This window comes from Myxine glutinosa, chromosome 1 (genome assembly GCF_964187855.1).
Source record: "Myxine glutinosa chromosome 1, kmMyxGlut1.1, whole genome shotgun sequence".
Classification (NCBI taxonomy): domain Eukaryota; kingdom Metazoa; phylum Chordata; class Myxini; order Myxiniformes; family Myxinidae; genus Myxine; species Myxine glutinosa.
The window spans coordinates 398371639-398386085 of record NC_136261.1 but is presented as its reverse complement, the minus strand read 5'-3'; the positions used below and the strand labels follow the sequence as shown (position 1 = coordinate 398386085).

The 14447-nt window shown below is 56.1% G+C and overlaps 1 protein-coding gene across 2 annotated transcripts in view; it reads right to left on the bottom strand.

Moving 5' to 3' along the window:
* Window positions 1-14447, bottom strand: part of LOC137416892 (uncharacterized) — a 63647-nt gene that overhangs the window by 39994 nt on the left and 9206 nt on the right. The window lies entirely within an intron of this gene.

Sequence of the window (14447 nt, the reverse complement as noted above, 5' to 3'; positions counted from 1 at the left end):
CAAAAATGCATTACTCCCGATGTGTGTTATTTAACCATTCCTCTATGGCTGTAGATTGTACAATGTCCTTGGAGTTGAACATCTTTCCCCGAATTGAATTTCCCAAAGTGTACACAACTCTTGGTCGCTCTCTCTGTTGTATTGTTTCTGGAAGTTTACGCCACACTTCCTTATGTTGAAGTACACACGGGTGAGTGAGAGACACACACACACACACACACACACACACACACACACACACACACACACACACACACACACACACACACACACCGGAGTGGGTCACACGCACATGCACACACGGGGGAGTGGGTCACACACACAGGGGGGAGGGGAGGAATGGGTCACACACGGACAGAGAGGGGGAGTGGGTCACACACACACACACACACACACACACACACACACACACACACACACACACACACACACACACACACACACACACACACACACACACACACACACACACACACACACACACACACACACACACACACACACACACACCAATACTTCATCTGGATTCATTGCAGCTGCTCTTGTATATGTTTGCTGAGCACACATTACCTTCCAATGTCTTTGTTGCTCAGCATCACGTGCAACGGCATCGTAACACGTTCATTGGCGGTCTCATTCTGTTCCCTCATTATTTAATTCATTTTGGAGAGAGCATTTACAAACGCGAATGTCATCTTTGAGCGGTGAACAATCGCTCCAAACTAAACAGGCAGCTTCCTTTGCTTGAGTTGTAACAAGAATGTACCTTTGTTTCTTCAAAAAGTAATTTATGATCGAAGACATTGTGATTGAGTCTTAAAATGCACAGCAGTCACGGGTGACTTAATTTTTAAACTTGAATATATCGAAAATGTATGACAGACTGTGCCATGCAAGAAGCCCCTCCCAGAATGGGTGGAGCGACTCCCTCATCGGAGGAGGCCACACCCCTGGACAGACTCACAGACAGAATCACCAACGGAGAATATAATATAGACTAGTGGGGTCACCCGTGGGAATCCCACGGGCATGGACATGTGTGACATTTCGACATATTGAGTTACATGCTGCACATGCACATTCAGTTTCACAAAATGGTTACTGGCAATTTATCAGATGCACAAATGATGTAATCTACACAATGTATTTACTTCTGATAACATGTGAATGCATGTGCGTGCACACCCACACACACACGTACACCCACATACACACACACACACACACACACACACACACACACACACACACACACACACACACACACACACACACACACACACACACACACACACACACACACACACATGTTTAAAGTGTACGTGCCCTTCCCCCCTACCCCGCCCGGCAACGCTGGGTACTTCTGCTAGTAACTAATAAAATAAAAACGAAGAAATATATCTCGGTAATTTCCTGAAACTCGGTGAAATTCGATGAAATTCGCTCGGTGAATTCACTCGGTTTATCGGTGAAATTTTTTATTTGGGCAGTGTATAATTGCTTCGAACGAAATATATCTTCGCAATTTCCTGTCTGTTTCATGTCCATGCACACGTGAAATGAACACGTGAACCTTTACTTCCGGATAATAATGTTGAATGAAATAAAAACGAAGAAATATATGTCGGCATCATTGTTGACGTTTTTGTGACGACTGTCATCAAACGGAAAAGTAATATATCTTAACGGAAAAGAAAAAGCGAATTTTTAATATATGTCGACATGTTGCCGTCTGTGTCATGTTGGGCGGTGTATGATACATCATGACGCGATTTAAAAAAATATATCTCTGCATTTTCCCGCGTGTGTGTGAATGTTCTCAATTATTGCTGACACCGAGTCTAAAACCATCCATAAAAATGAAATCAGATGGTGAGTTAGATTGGAGATAAAGGCGTGAGAGAGACTCAATGGCCTTGAAGTTACAGGCCTTTGAGAATTCATTTCGTTCCATAAACGGAAACTTTCATCGGATTTTCTTCCCGTTTTTTTTCAACAGAAGTCTAAAACTATGTTAGCGACTGTGAAAAATGAAATGACATATCGAATTTGATTTGAAATAAAACTGGGAGAGAGAGCAAGACATCACCGGCCCACAAAACAGGCCTCAAAGCTATGCGAGTTAATAAAATGGTGGATATTTGTTTATATGAAGCCTCTCCCAGAATTTGTTTTCGAAGCCCCTCATAGAATGGGTGGAGCTACTTTCTCAACGGAGTAAGCCACACCCCCGGACAGACGGATCACCTACGCCTATTATAATATAGACTAGTGGGGCCACCCGTGGGAATCCCACGGGCATGGAAGTGTGTGACATTTGGACATCTTGATTTCGATGCTGCACATTAAATTTTACAAAATGGTTACTGGCAATTCATCAGATCCAGAAATGGTGTAATGAACACAATTTATTTATTTCACATAAAATGTGACCCCTCACGCCTCTCCAATCCCACTCCTCCTCACACTCCCCTCCAATACGTCCCCACACTCCCCTCCAACACCTCCTCACACTCCACTCCCCTCCAATACCTCCTCACACTCCCCTCCAATCGCTCCCCGCTCCAATCGGCCCTCGCTCTCCGCTCCAATCGGCCCTCGCTCTCCGCTCCAATCGGCCCTCGCTCTCCAACCCCTCGCTCCTCGCTCTCCAACCCCTCGCTCCTCGCTCTCCAACCCCTCGCTGCTCGCTCTCCAACCCCTCGCTGCTCGCTCTCCAACCCCTCGCTGCTCGCTCTCCAACCCCTCGCTGCTCGCTCTCCAACCCCTCGCTGCTCGCTCTCCAACCCCTCGCTGCTCGCACTCAAACCCCTCGCTGCTCGCTCTCCAACCCCTCGCTGCTCGCACTCCAACCCCTCGCTCCTCGCTCTCCAACCCCTCGCTCCTCGCTCTCCAACCCCTCGCTCCTCGCTCTCCAACCCCTCGCTCCTCGCTCTCCAACCCCTCGCTCCTCGCTCTCCAACCCCTCGCTCCTCGCTCTCCAACCCCTCGCTCCTCGCTCTCCAACCCCTCGCTCCTCGCTCTCCAACTCCGAGCTCCTCGCTCTCCAACTCCGAGCTCCTCGCTCTCCAACTCCGAGCTCCTCGCTCTCCAACTCCGAGCTCCTCGCTCTCCAACCCCTCGCTCCTCGCTCTCCAACCCCTCGCTCCTCGCTCTCCAACCCCTCGCTCCTCGCTCTCCAACCCCTCGCTCCTCGCTCTCCAACCCCTCGCTCTCCAACCCCTCGCTCCTCGCTCTCCAACCCCTCGCTCCTCGCTCTCCAACCCCTCGCTCTCCAACCCCTCGCTCCCCAAACCCTCGCTCCTCGCTCTCCAACCCCTCGCTCTCCAACCCCTCGCTCCTCGCTCTCCAACACCTAGCTCCTCGCTCTGCAACCCCTAGCTCCTCGCTCTGCAACCCATCGCTCTCCAACTCCGAGCTCCTCGCTCTCCAACCCCTAGCTCCTCGCTCTCCAACCCCGAGCTCCTCGCTCTCCAACTCCGGGCTCCTCGCTCTCCAACTCCGGGCTCCTCGCTCTCCAACTCCGGGCTCCTCGCTCTCCAACTCCGGGCTCCTCGCTCTCCAACTCCGGGCTCCTCGCTCTCCAACCCCGGGCTCCTCGCTCTCCAACCCCGGGCTCCTCGCTCTCCAACCCCGGGCTCCTCGCTCTCCAACCCCGGGCTCCTCGCTCTCCAACCCCGGGCTCCTCGCTCTCCAACCCCTCGCTCCTCGCTCTCCAACCCCTCGCTCTCCAACCCCTCGCCCCTCGCTCTCCAACCCCTCGCTCCTCGCTCTCCAACCCCTCGCTCCTCGCTCTCCAACCCCTCGCTCCTCGCTCTCCAACCCCTCGCTCCTCGCTCTCCAACACCTAGCTCCTCGCTCTCCAACCCATAGCTCCTCGCTCTCCAACCCCTAGCTCCTCGCTCTCCAACCCCTAGCTCCTCGCTCTGCAACCCATCGCTCTCCAACTCCTAGCTCCTCGCTCTGCAACCCCGAGCTCCTCGCTCTGCAACCCCGAGCTCCTCGCTCTGCAACCCCGAGCTCCTCGCTCTGCAACCCCGAGCTCCTCGCTCTGCAACCCCTCGCTCCTCGCTCTCCAACCCCTCGCTCCTCGCTCTCCAACCCCTCGCTCCTCGCTCTCCAACCCCTCGCTCTCCAACCCCTCGCTCCTCGCTCTCCAACCCCTCGCTCTCCAACCCCTCGCTCCTCGCTCTCCAACCCCTCGCTCCTCGCTCTCCAACCCCTCGCTGCTCGCTCTCCAACCCCTCGCTGCTCGCTCTCCAACCCCTCGCTGCTCGCTCTCCAACCCCTCGCTGCTCGCTCTCCAACCCCTCGCTGCTCGCTCTCCAACCCCTCGCTGCTCGCTCTCCAACCCCTCGCTGCTCGCTCTCCAACCCCTCGCTGCTCGCTCTCCAACCCCTCGCTGCTCGCTCTCCAACCCCTCGCTGCTCGCTCTCCAACCCCTCGCTGCTCGCTCTCCAACCCCTCGCTGCTCGCTCTCCACCCCCTCGCTGCTCGCTCTCCAACCCCTCGCTGCTCGCTCTCCAACCCCTCGCTGCTCGCTCTCCAACCCCTCGCTGCTCGCTCTCCAACCCCTCGCTGCTCGCTCTCCAACCCCTCGCTGCTCGCTCTCCAACCCCTCGCTGCTCGCTCTCCAACCCCTCGCTGCTCGCTCTCCAACCCCTCGCTGCTCGCTCTCCAACCCCTCGCTGCTCGCTCTCCAACCCCTCGCTGCTCGCTCTCCAACCCCTCGCTGCTCGCTCTCCAACCCCTCGCTGCTCGCTCTCCAACCCCTCGCTGCTCGCTCTCCAACCCCTCGCTGCTCGCTCTCCAACCCCTCGCTGCTCGCTCTCCAACCCCTCGCTGCTCGCTCTCCAACCCCTCGCTGCTCGCTCTCCAACCCCTCGCTGCTCGCTCTCCAACCCCTCGCTGCTCGCTCTCCAACCCCTCGCTGCTCGCTCTCCAACCCCTCGCTGCTCGCTCTCCAACCCCTCGCTGCTCGCTCTCCAACCCCTCGCTGCTCGCTCTCCAACCCCTCGCTGCTCGCTCTCCAACCCCTCGCTGCTCGCTCTCCAACCCCTCGCTGCTCGCTCTCCAACCCCTCGCTGCTCGCTCTCCAACCCCTCGCTGCTCGCTCTCCAACCCCTCGCTGCTCGCTCTCCAACCCCTCGCTGCTCGCTCTCCAACCCCTCGCTGCTCGCTCTCCAACCCCTCGCTGCTCGCTCTCCAACCCCCCGCTGCTCGCTCTCCAACCCCCCGCTGCTCGCTCTCCAACCCCCCGCTGCTCGCTCTCCAACCCCCCGCTGCTCGCTCTCCAACCCCCCGCTGCTCGCTCTCCAACCCCCCGCTGCTCGCTCTCCAACCCCCCGCTGCTCGCTCTCCAACCCCCCGCTGCTCGCTCTCCAACCCCCCGCTGCTCGCTCTCCAACCCCCCGCTGCTCGCTCTCCAACCCCCCGCTGCTCGCTCTCCAACCCCCCGCTGCTCGCTCTCCAACCCCCCGCTGCTCGCTCTCCAACCCCTCGCTGCTCGCTCTCCAACCCCTCGCTGCTCGCTCTCCAACCCCTCGCTGCTCGCTCTCCAACCCCTCGCTGCTCGCTCTCCAACCCCTCGCTGCTCGCTCTCCAACCCCTCGCTGCTCGCTCTCCAACCCCTCGCTGCTCGCTCTCCAACCCCTAGCTCCTCGCTCTCCAACCCCTAGCTCCTCGCTCTCCAACCCCTAGCTCCTCGCTCTCCAACCCCTAGCTCCTCGCTCTCCAACCCCTAGCTCCTCGCTCTCCAACCCCTAGCTCCTCGCTCTCCAACCCCTAGCTCCTCGCTCTCCAACCCCTAGCTCCTCGCTCTCCAACCCCTAGCTCCTCGCTCTCCAACCCCTCGCTCCTCGCTCTCCAACCCCTCGCTCCTCGCTCTCCAACCCCTCGCTCCTCGCTCTCCAACCCCTCGCTCCTCGCTCTCCAACCCCTCGCTCCTCGCTCTCCAACCCCTCGCTCCTCGCTCTCCAACCCCTCGCTCCTCGCTCTCCAACCCCTCGCTCCTCGCTCTCCAACCCCTCGCTCTCCAACCCCTCGCTCCTCGCTCTCCAACCCCTCGCTCCTCGCTCTCCAACCCCTCGCTCCTCGCTCTCCAACCCCTCGCTCCTCAACCCCTCGCTCTCCAACCCCTCGCTCTCCAACCCCTCGCTCTCCAAACCCTCGCTCCTCACTCTAACCCCTCGCTCCTCTCTCCAACCCCTCGCTCCTCACTCTCAAACCCCTCGCTCCTCACTCTCAAACCCCTCGCTCCTCACTCTCAAACCCCTCGCTCCTCACTCTCCAACCCCTCGCTCCTCACTCTCCAACCCCTCGCTCCTCACTCTCCAACCCCTCGCTCCTCACTCTCCAACCCCTCGCTCCTCACTCTCCAACCCCTCGCTCCTCACTCTCCAACCCCTCGCTCCTCACTCTCCAACCCCTCGCTCCTCACTCTCCAACCCCTCGCTCCTCACTCTCCAACCCCTCGCTCCTCACTCTCCAACCCCTCGCTCCTCACTCTCCAACCCCTCGCTCCTCACTCTCCAACCCCTCGCTCCTCACTCTCCAACCCCTCGCTCCTCACTCTCCAACCCCTCGCTCCTCACTCTCCAAACCCTCGCTCCTCACTCTCCAAACCCTCGCTCCTCACTCTCCAAACCCTCGCTCCTCACTCTCCAAACCCTCGCTCCTCACTCTCCAACTCCTCGCTCCTCTCTCCAACCCCTCGCTCCTCGCTCTCCAACCCTCGCTCCTCGCTCTCCAACCCTCGCTCCTCGCTCTCCAACCCCTCGCTCCTCTCCAATTTCTCGCTCCTCTCCAACCCCTAGCTCCTCACCCTCCAACCCCCAGCTCCTCACCTCCAACCCCTAGCTCCTCACCCTCCAACCCCAAGCTCCTCATCCTCCAACCCCTAGCTCCTCACTCTCCAACCCCTAGCTCCTCACTCTCCAGCCCCTAGCTCCTCACTCTCCAGCCCCTAGCTCCTCACTCTCCAGCCCCTAGCTCCTCACTCTCCAACCCCTAGCTCCTCACTCTCCAACCCCTCGCTCCTCAGTCCTCTCCAACCCCTCACTCCTCAGTCCTCTCCAACCCCTAACTCCTCTTCAACCCCTCGCTCCTCAGTCCTCTCCAACCCCTCGCTCCTCAGTCCTCTCCAACCCCTCACTCCTCAGTCCTCTCCAACCCTCATCGTTGTTGCAGCAGCATCCTGTGCGGTTCTCCCGTCTCGTTCTTTTTCTCGCTGCATGATGTTCACGTTTGCATTGACGTTCGTCGACGGACTCGTTCACCCGTCTCATTCGTTTTCTTGCTGCATCCTGTTCAAGTCTACGTTCTTCATCGACCGTCTCATTCATTTTGGAAATGGAAGTTTCCACGCAACGAATGAATTGTCACGATCCTCAAGAGGAAGTGTCTCGTAATCATCAAATGACAAATCACAATTACATTGTGAAAATTAAAGATTTCAAATAAACCTATTTAAAGTGTATGCGCACATAACTAATAAAAAAAAAGGAAGAAATATCTCTCGGTAATTTCCTGAAACATATTGTTACGGTTTTTAGAACCTTCACTTGTAAATATTAATAAGCCTTGTAAATATCCCCCTTTGTAAAGGTTGCACCCTAGTTAGGCCATGGACAACACAACACGTAAGACACCGTCGAAACCTTTCTAGTTATTTCATTAGTCTATGTTTCAGTTAAGGATCTGTTCCCAATAGTTTGAATCTGCGTTGTATTAATTAAATAAGAGTAGGCCCCAAAGTTTCTTTCAAAAGCGGTGCGAGTGGTTTTCTATCCCGCAAGCCGCCATAAGCCACGCGGCCGAGTTGGAGAAGAAGGGGGAGGAGCGCCAGGAACGAAGGCGTGGCCCATCAACGCACCATCAAGGGGTGGAGTCCGGGAGCCCTCGCGGCCAATCAGGGCCGAGGCGAGCTCACCGGTGGGTGTGTCCTAAAAGCGGCGGCTTGATACGTAAAAGCCCGATATAAGCACCGCCGGGGACTACTTCGGGGGAGAAAAACGGCAGATCGGAGAGGAGAGGAGCCGCAGACGAACAAGGAGATGTGCCTGGGAGAACGAGAGAGCCAGATGAGCCCAGTGGATGGTAAGGACAGATGAGCAAGAGCAAAGAGAGAGAGGGTCGGTCCGCTACCACGACGATAATAATTACGCTGCTTGCCGGGTTTCGCCGCGAACCAAAACGTGGACCGGAGTGGAGCGTGCACCTGGAGCAGGACCTCGACGCCTGTGCCGTCTGCCGCACCTTCCTTCCCTGCCATCTGCATGAACCTTCTCTTCCTTCCCACCACTACCCTTTCGTGTAAGTCTGTTTGTATTGTCTTGGGAGTGTTATATAAGACTGTATAAGGCTGCCCCGTGTCTGCTTCTTCCTCTTCTTATTGTATATGCCCTTCTTTCGTTTCCTCTTTTATTGTGTAGTATAGTAATAAATCATATTTGTTCTTTCCTTACCTTTTGGTTTTCTCTCATTCGATCGTCTTTGTCTTTTCCCCATTGAGTACCGGTGGCACGATTTGGCAGAACCGCTCAGAATCGGGTTAGTTTATTACTAACGGCTTGAGTCGCATCTTGGTTCGCTCGGCGTATCCATTAACGCTGCGGCCCGGGTGGAAGTTATCTCCTCGCTTACGGTCAGCACGAGTAAGCAGGTATTTGGGACTGCATTGACCAATGACCCTGGCTACTACCGACCGGAAGTGACGTCATAATTTCCAGCATCGGGGACGGCCAGCTTAAAAGACAAGGGGACTAACACCCCCCCCCCCCTTGGTAACGGGAGTGCCGTGCTCCAAATCCGCAACAATATTTTACTTCCGGATAATAATGTTGAATGAAATAAGAACGAAGAAATATATGTCATTTTTGTGACGACTGTCATCAAAAGTAAAAATGTAATATATCTTAACGGAAAAGAAAAAGCGAATTTTTAAATATATGTCGACATTTTCCCCAACTGTTATTTTAGGCAGTGTATTTTCGTGTATCGTCGTAGCGCAAATTTTTAAAATATATCTCTGCATTTTCCCGTGTGTGCGTGAATGTTCTCAATTATTTCTGACACCGAGTCTAAAACCATCGATAAAAATGAAATCAGATGGTGAATTCGAGATAAAATCGTGAGGGTGACTCAATGAATGGGCTTTATTTTACAGGCCTTTGAGAAATCATTTCGTTCTATAAACGGAAACTTTCATGGGATTCTCTTCCCGTTTTTTTTCAACCGAGACTAAAACTATGTTAGCGACTGTTAAAAATGAAATGATATATCGAATTTGAGTTGAAATAAACCTGTGTGAGAGAGAAAGACAACACGGGCCTAACTAAACAGGCCTCAAAGCTATTTGACGTAATAAAATGGTGGATATTTGTTTACATGAAGCCTCTCCAAGAATGGGTGGAGCTACTCTGCAAACAGAGTAAGCCACACCCCCGGACAGATGGACAGAGACAGAATCACCGAAGCCTATCATAATATAGACTAGTGGGGTCACCCATGGGAATCCCACGGGTATGGACGTGTGTGACATTTGGACATCTTGATTTACATGCTGCACATTAAATTTTACAAAATGGTTAAAATGGTGAAATGAACACAATTTATTTATTTCACATAATATGTGACCCCTCACTCCTCTCCACTGCCACTCCTCCCCACACTCCTCTCCAATACCTCCTCGCACTCCTCTCCAGTCCCTCGCACTCCTCTCCAGTCCCTCGCACTCCTCTCCAGTCCCTCGCACTCCTCTCCAGTCCCTCGCACTCCTCTCCAGTCCCTCGCACTCCTCTCCAGTCCCTCGCACTCCTCTCCAATACCCGCTCACACTCCTCTCCAATACCCACTCACACTCCTCTCCAATACCCGCTCACACTCCTCTCCAATACCCGCTCACACTCCTCTCCAACCCCCTCACACTCCTCTCCAACCCCTCACACTCCTCTCCAACCCCTCACACTCCTCTCCAACCCCTCACACTCCTCTCCTCTCCTCTCCAACCCCTCACACTCCTCTCCAACCCCTCACACTCCTCTCCAACCCCTCACACTCCTCTCCAACCATTCACACTCCTCTCCAATCCCTCACACTCCTCTCCAATCCCTCACACTCCTCTCCAATCCCTCACACTCCTCTCCAATCCCTCACACTCCTCTCCAATCCCTCACACTCCTCTCCAATCCCTCACACTCCTCTCCAATCCCTCACACTCCTCTCCAATCCCTCACACTCCTCTCCAATCCCTCACACTCCTCTCCAATCCCTCACACTCCTCTCCAATCCCTCACACTCCTCTCCAATCCCTCACACTCCTCTCCAATGCCTCCTCGCACTCCTCTCCAATGCCTCCTCGCACTCCTCTCCAATGCCTCCTCGCACTCCTCTCCAATGCCTCCTCGCACTCCTCTCCAATGCCTCCTCGCACTCCTCTCCAATGCCTCCTCGCACTCCTCTCCAATGCCTCCTCGCACTCCTCTCCAATGCCTCCTCGCACTCCTCTCCAATGCCTCCTCGCACTCCTCTCCAATCCCTCACACCTCTCCAATCCCTCACACTCCTCTCCAATCCCTCACACTCCTCTCCAATCCCTCACACTCCTCTCCAATCCCTCACACTCCTCTCCAATCCCTCACACTCCTCTCCAATCCCTCACACTCCTCTCCAATCCCTCACACTCCTCTCCAATCCCTCACACTCCTCTGCAATCCCTCACACTCCTCTCCAATCCCTCACACTCCTCTCCAACCGCTCACACTCCTCTCCAACCGCTCACACTCCTCTCCAACTCCTCACACTCCTCTCCTCTCCTCTCCAACCCCTCACACTCCTCTCCTCTCCAACCCCTTACACTCCTCTCCTCTCCAACCCCTCACACTCCTCTCCTCTCCAACCCCTCACACTCCTCTCCTCTCCAACCCCTCACACTCCTCTCCAACTCCTCACACTCCTCTCCTCTCCTCTCCAACCCCTCACACTCCTCTCCTCTCCAACCCCTTACACTCCTCTCCTCTCCAATCCCTCCTCACACTCCTCTCCAATGCCGCCTCACACTCCTCTCCAATGCCTCCTCACACTCCTCTCCAATGCCTCCTCACACTCCTCTCCAATGCCTCCTCACACTCCTCTCCAATGCCTCCTCACACCCCTCTCCAATCCCTCCTCACACCCCTCTCCAATACCTCCTCACCAATACCTCCTCACACTCCTCTCCAATACCTCCTCACCAATACCTCCTCACACTCCTCTCCAATACCTCCTCTCCAATACCTCCTCGTACTCCTCTCCAATACCTCCTCGCACTCCTCTCCAATGCCTCCTCGCACTCCTCTCCAATGCCTCCTCGCACTCCCCTCCAATGCCTCCTCGCACTCCCCTCCAATGCCTCCTCGCACTCCCCTCCAATGCCTCCTCGCACTCCCCTCCAATGCCTCCTCGCACTCCCCTCCAATGCCTCCTCGCACTCCCCTCCAATGCCTCCTCGCACTCCCCTCCAATGCCTCCTCGCACTCCCCTCCAATGCCTCCTCGCACTCCCCTCCAATGCCTCCTCGCACTCCCCTCCAATGCCTCCTCGCACTCCCCTCCAATGCCTCCTCGCACTCCCCTCCAATGCCTCCTCGCACTCCCCTCCAATGCCTCCTCGCACTCCCCTCCAATGCCTCCTCGCACTCCCCTCCAATGCCTCCTCGCACTCCCCTCCAATGCCTCCTCGCACTCCCCTCCAATGCCTCCTCGCACTCCCCTCCAATGCCTCCTCGCACTCCCCTCCAATGCCTCCTCGCACTCCCCTCCAATGCCTCCTCGCACTCCCCTCCAATGCCTCCTCGCACTCCCCTCCAATGCCTCCTCGCACTCCCCTCCAATGCCTCCTCGCACTCCCCTCCAATGCCTCCTCGCACTCCCCTCCAATGCCTCCTCGCACTCCCCTCCAATGCCTCCTCGCACTCCCCTCCAATGCCTCCTCGCACTCCCCTCCAATGCCTCCTCGCACTCCCCTCCAATGCCTCCTCGCACTCCCCTCCAATCCCTCCTCGCACTCCCCTCCAATGCCTCCTCGCACTCCCCTCCAATGCCTCCTCGCACTCCCCTCCAATGCCTCCTCGCACTCCCCTCCAATGCCTCCTCGCACTCCCCTCCAATGCCTCCTCGCACTCCCCTCCAATGCCTCCTCGCACTCCCCTCCAATGCCTCCTCGCACTCCCCTCCAATGCCTCCTCGCACTCCCCTCCAATGCCTCCTCGCACTCCCCTCCAATGCCTCCTCGCACTCCCCTCCAATGCCTCCTCGCACTCCCCTCCAATGCCTCCTCGCACTCCCCTCCAATGCCTCCTCGCACTCCCCTCCAATGCCTCCTCGCACTCCCCTCCAATGCCTCCTCGCACTCCCCTCCAATGCCTCCTCGCACTCCCCTCCAATGCCTCCTCGCACTCCCCTCCAATGCCTCCTCGCACTCCCCTCCAATGCCTCCTCGCACTCCCCTCCAATGCCTCCTCGCACTCCCCTCCAATGCTCCTCGCACTCCCCTCCAATGCCTCCTCGCACTCCCCTCCAATGCCTCCTCGCACTCCCCTCCAATGCCTCCTCGCACTCCCCTCCAATGCCTCCTCGCACTCCCCTCCAATGCCTCCTCGCACTCCCCTCCAATGCCTCCTCGCACTCCCCTCCAATGCCTCCTCGCCCTCCCCTCCAATGCCTCCTCGCCCTCCCCTCCAATGCCTCCTCGCCCTCCCCTCCAATGCCTCCTCGCACTCCCCTCCAATGCCTCCTCGCACTCCCCTCCAATGCCTCCTCGCACTCCCCTCCAATGCCTCCTCGCACTCCCCTCCAATGCCTCCTCGCACTCCCCTCCAATGCCTCCTCGCACTCCCCTCCAATGCCTCCTCGCACTCCCCTCCAATGCCTCCTCGCACTCCCCTCCAATGCCTCCTCGCACTCCCCTCCAATGCCTCCTCTCCAATACCTCCTCGCACTCCTCTCCAATACCTCCTCGCACTCCTCTCCAATACCTCCTCGCACTCCTCTCCAATACCTCATCGCACTCCTCTCCAAGCCCTCACACTCCTCTCCAAGCCCTCACACTCCTCTCCAATACCTCCTCACACTCCTCTCCAATACCTCCTCACACTCCTCTCCAATACCTCCTCACACTCCTCTCCAATACCTCCTCACACTCCTCTCCAATACCTCCTCACACACCTCTCCAATACCTCCTCACACTCCTCTCCAATACCTCCTCACACTCCTCTCAAATACCTCCTCACACTCCTCTCAAATACCTCCTCACACTCCTCTCAAATACCTCCTCACACTCCTCTCCAATACCTCCTCACACTCCTCTCCAATACCTCCTCACACTCCTCTCCAATACCTCCTCACACTCCTCTCCAATACCTCCTCACACTCCTCTCCAATACCTCCTCACACTCCTCTCCAATACCTCCTCACACTCCTCTCCAATACCTCCTCACACTCCTCTCCGCTCCGATCCAATCGCCCCTCACTCTCCGCTCCAATCGGCCCTCACTCTCCGCTCCAATCGGCCCTCACTCTCCGCTCCAATCGGCCCTCACTCTCCGCTCCAATCGGCCCTCACTCTCCAACTCCTTGCTCCTCGCTCTCCAACCCCTCGCTCCTCGCTCTCCAACCCCTCGCTCCTCACTCTCCAACCCCTCGCTCCTCACTCTCCAACCCCTCGCTCCTCACTCTCCAACCCCTAGCACCTCGCTCTCCAACTAGTGCTGTCAACCGTTCCAAGACCGGGACGAAATCCCGGCGGTTTCGGCTTTCGAGACGGTCTCGGGACGGTCCCGAGATAAATTGACCGACGCAATTTCTCGGTAAAAAAATCCCGGTTAAAATTCCAACTTCTTGCAGATATTTTCCATAATAGAGGCATTTATTGAGCCTTGCTTTCATTACTCTGCTTCTGCACAAGCATCATTTTTCGCAAGTGCAGCTGAACTGACACAAACGATGATAGATAAAGTAAACTCACTGTTCCAGGATTTTCCCCTTGTCAACAAACAATGCACTGCAAACATGCCGCTGCACGATCGCAATGACCCGCCGCTGCGGCTCAACTTCAGCTGAGATTTATGGGCTGTGGCTGGCGCGGCGAAGCGAAAAATACTTTGATAACGAGAGGGGAAAAAGAAAAACAAATCCCGCCCGACCGGGAGCTGGGCAGTATCTCGGTGCAGGTTGTTGAAGCCTAGCGAGCAAGTAAATAATTCGACTCGTAAATAGTTGGTACTTTCAAATAATTGACGTTGGTTGAGATTTATTTCAAATCCCACATAATGTGTTGATGACTTGATGTTTACAGTTTGTCGTTTTTCATTGCTGTACATAACTTGTCATATTTATAAGCCTACTAGCAGAAGTACCCGGCATTGCCGGGCGGGGGAGGGGGAAGAGGAGGGAAGGGGAATGGGGAGGGGG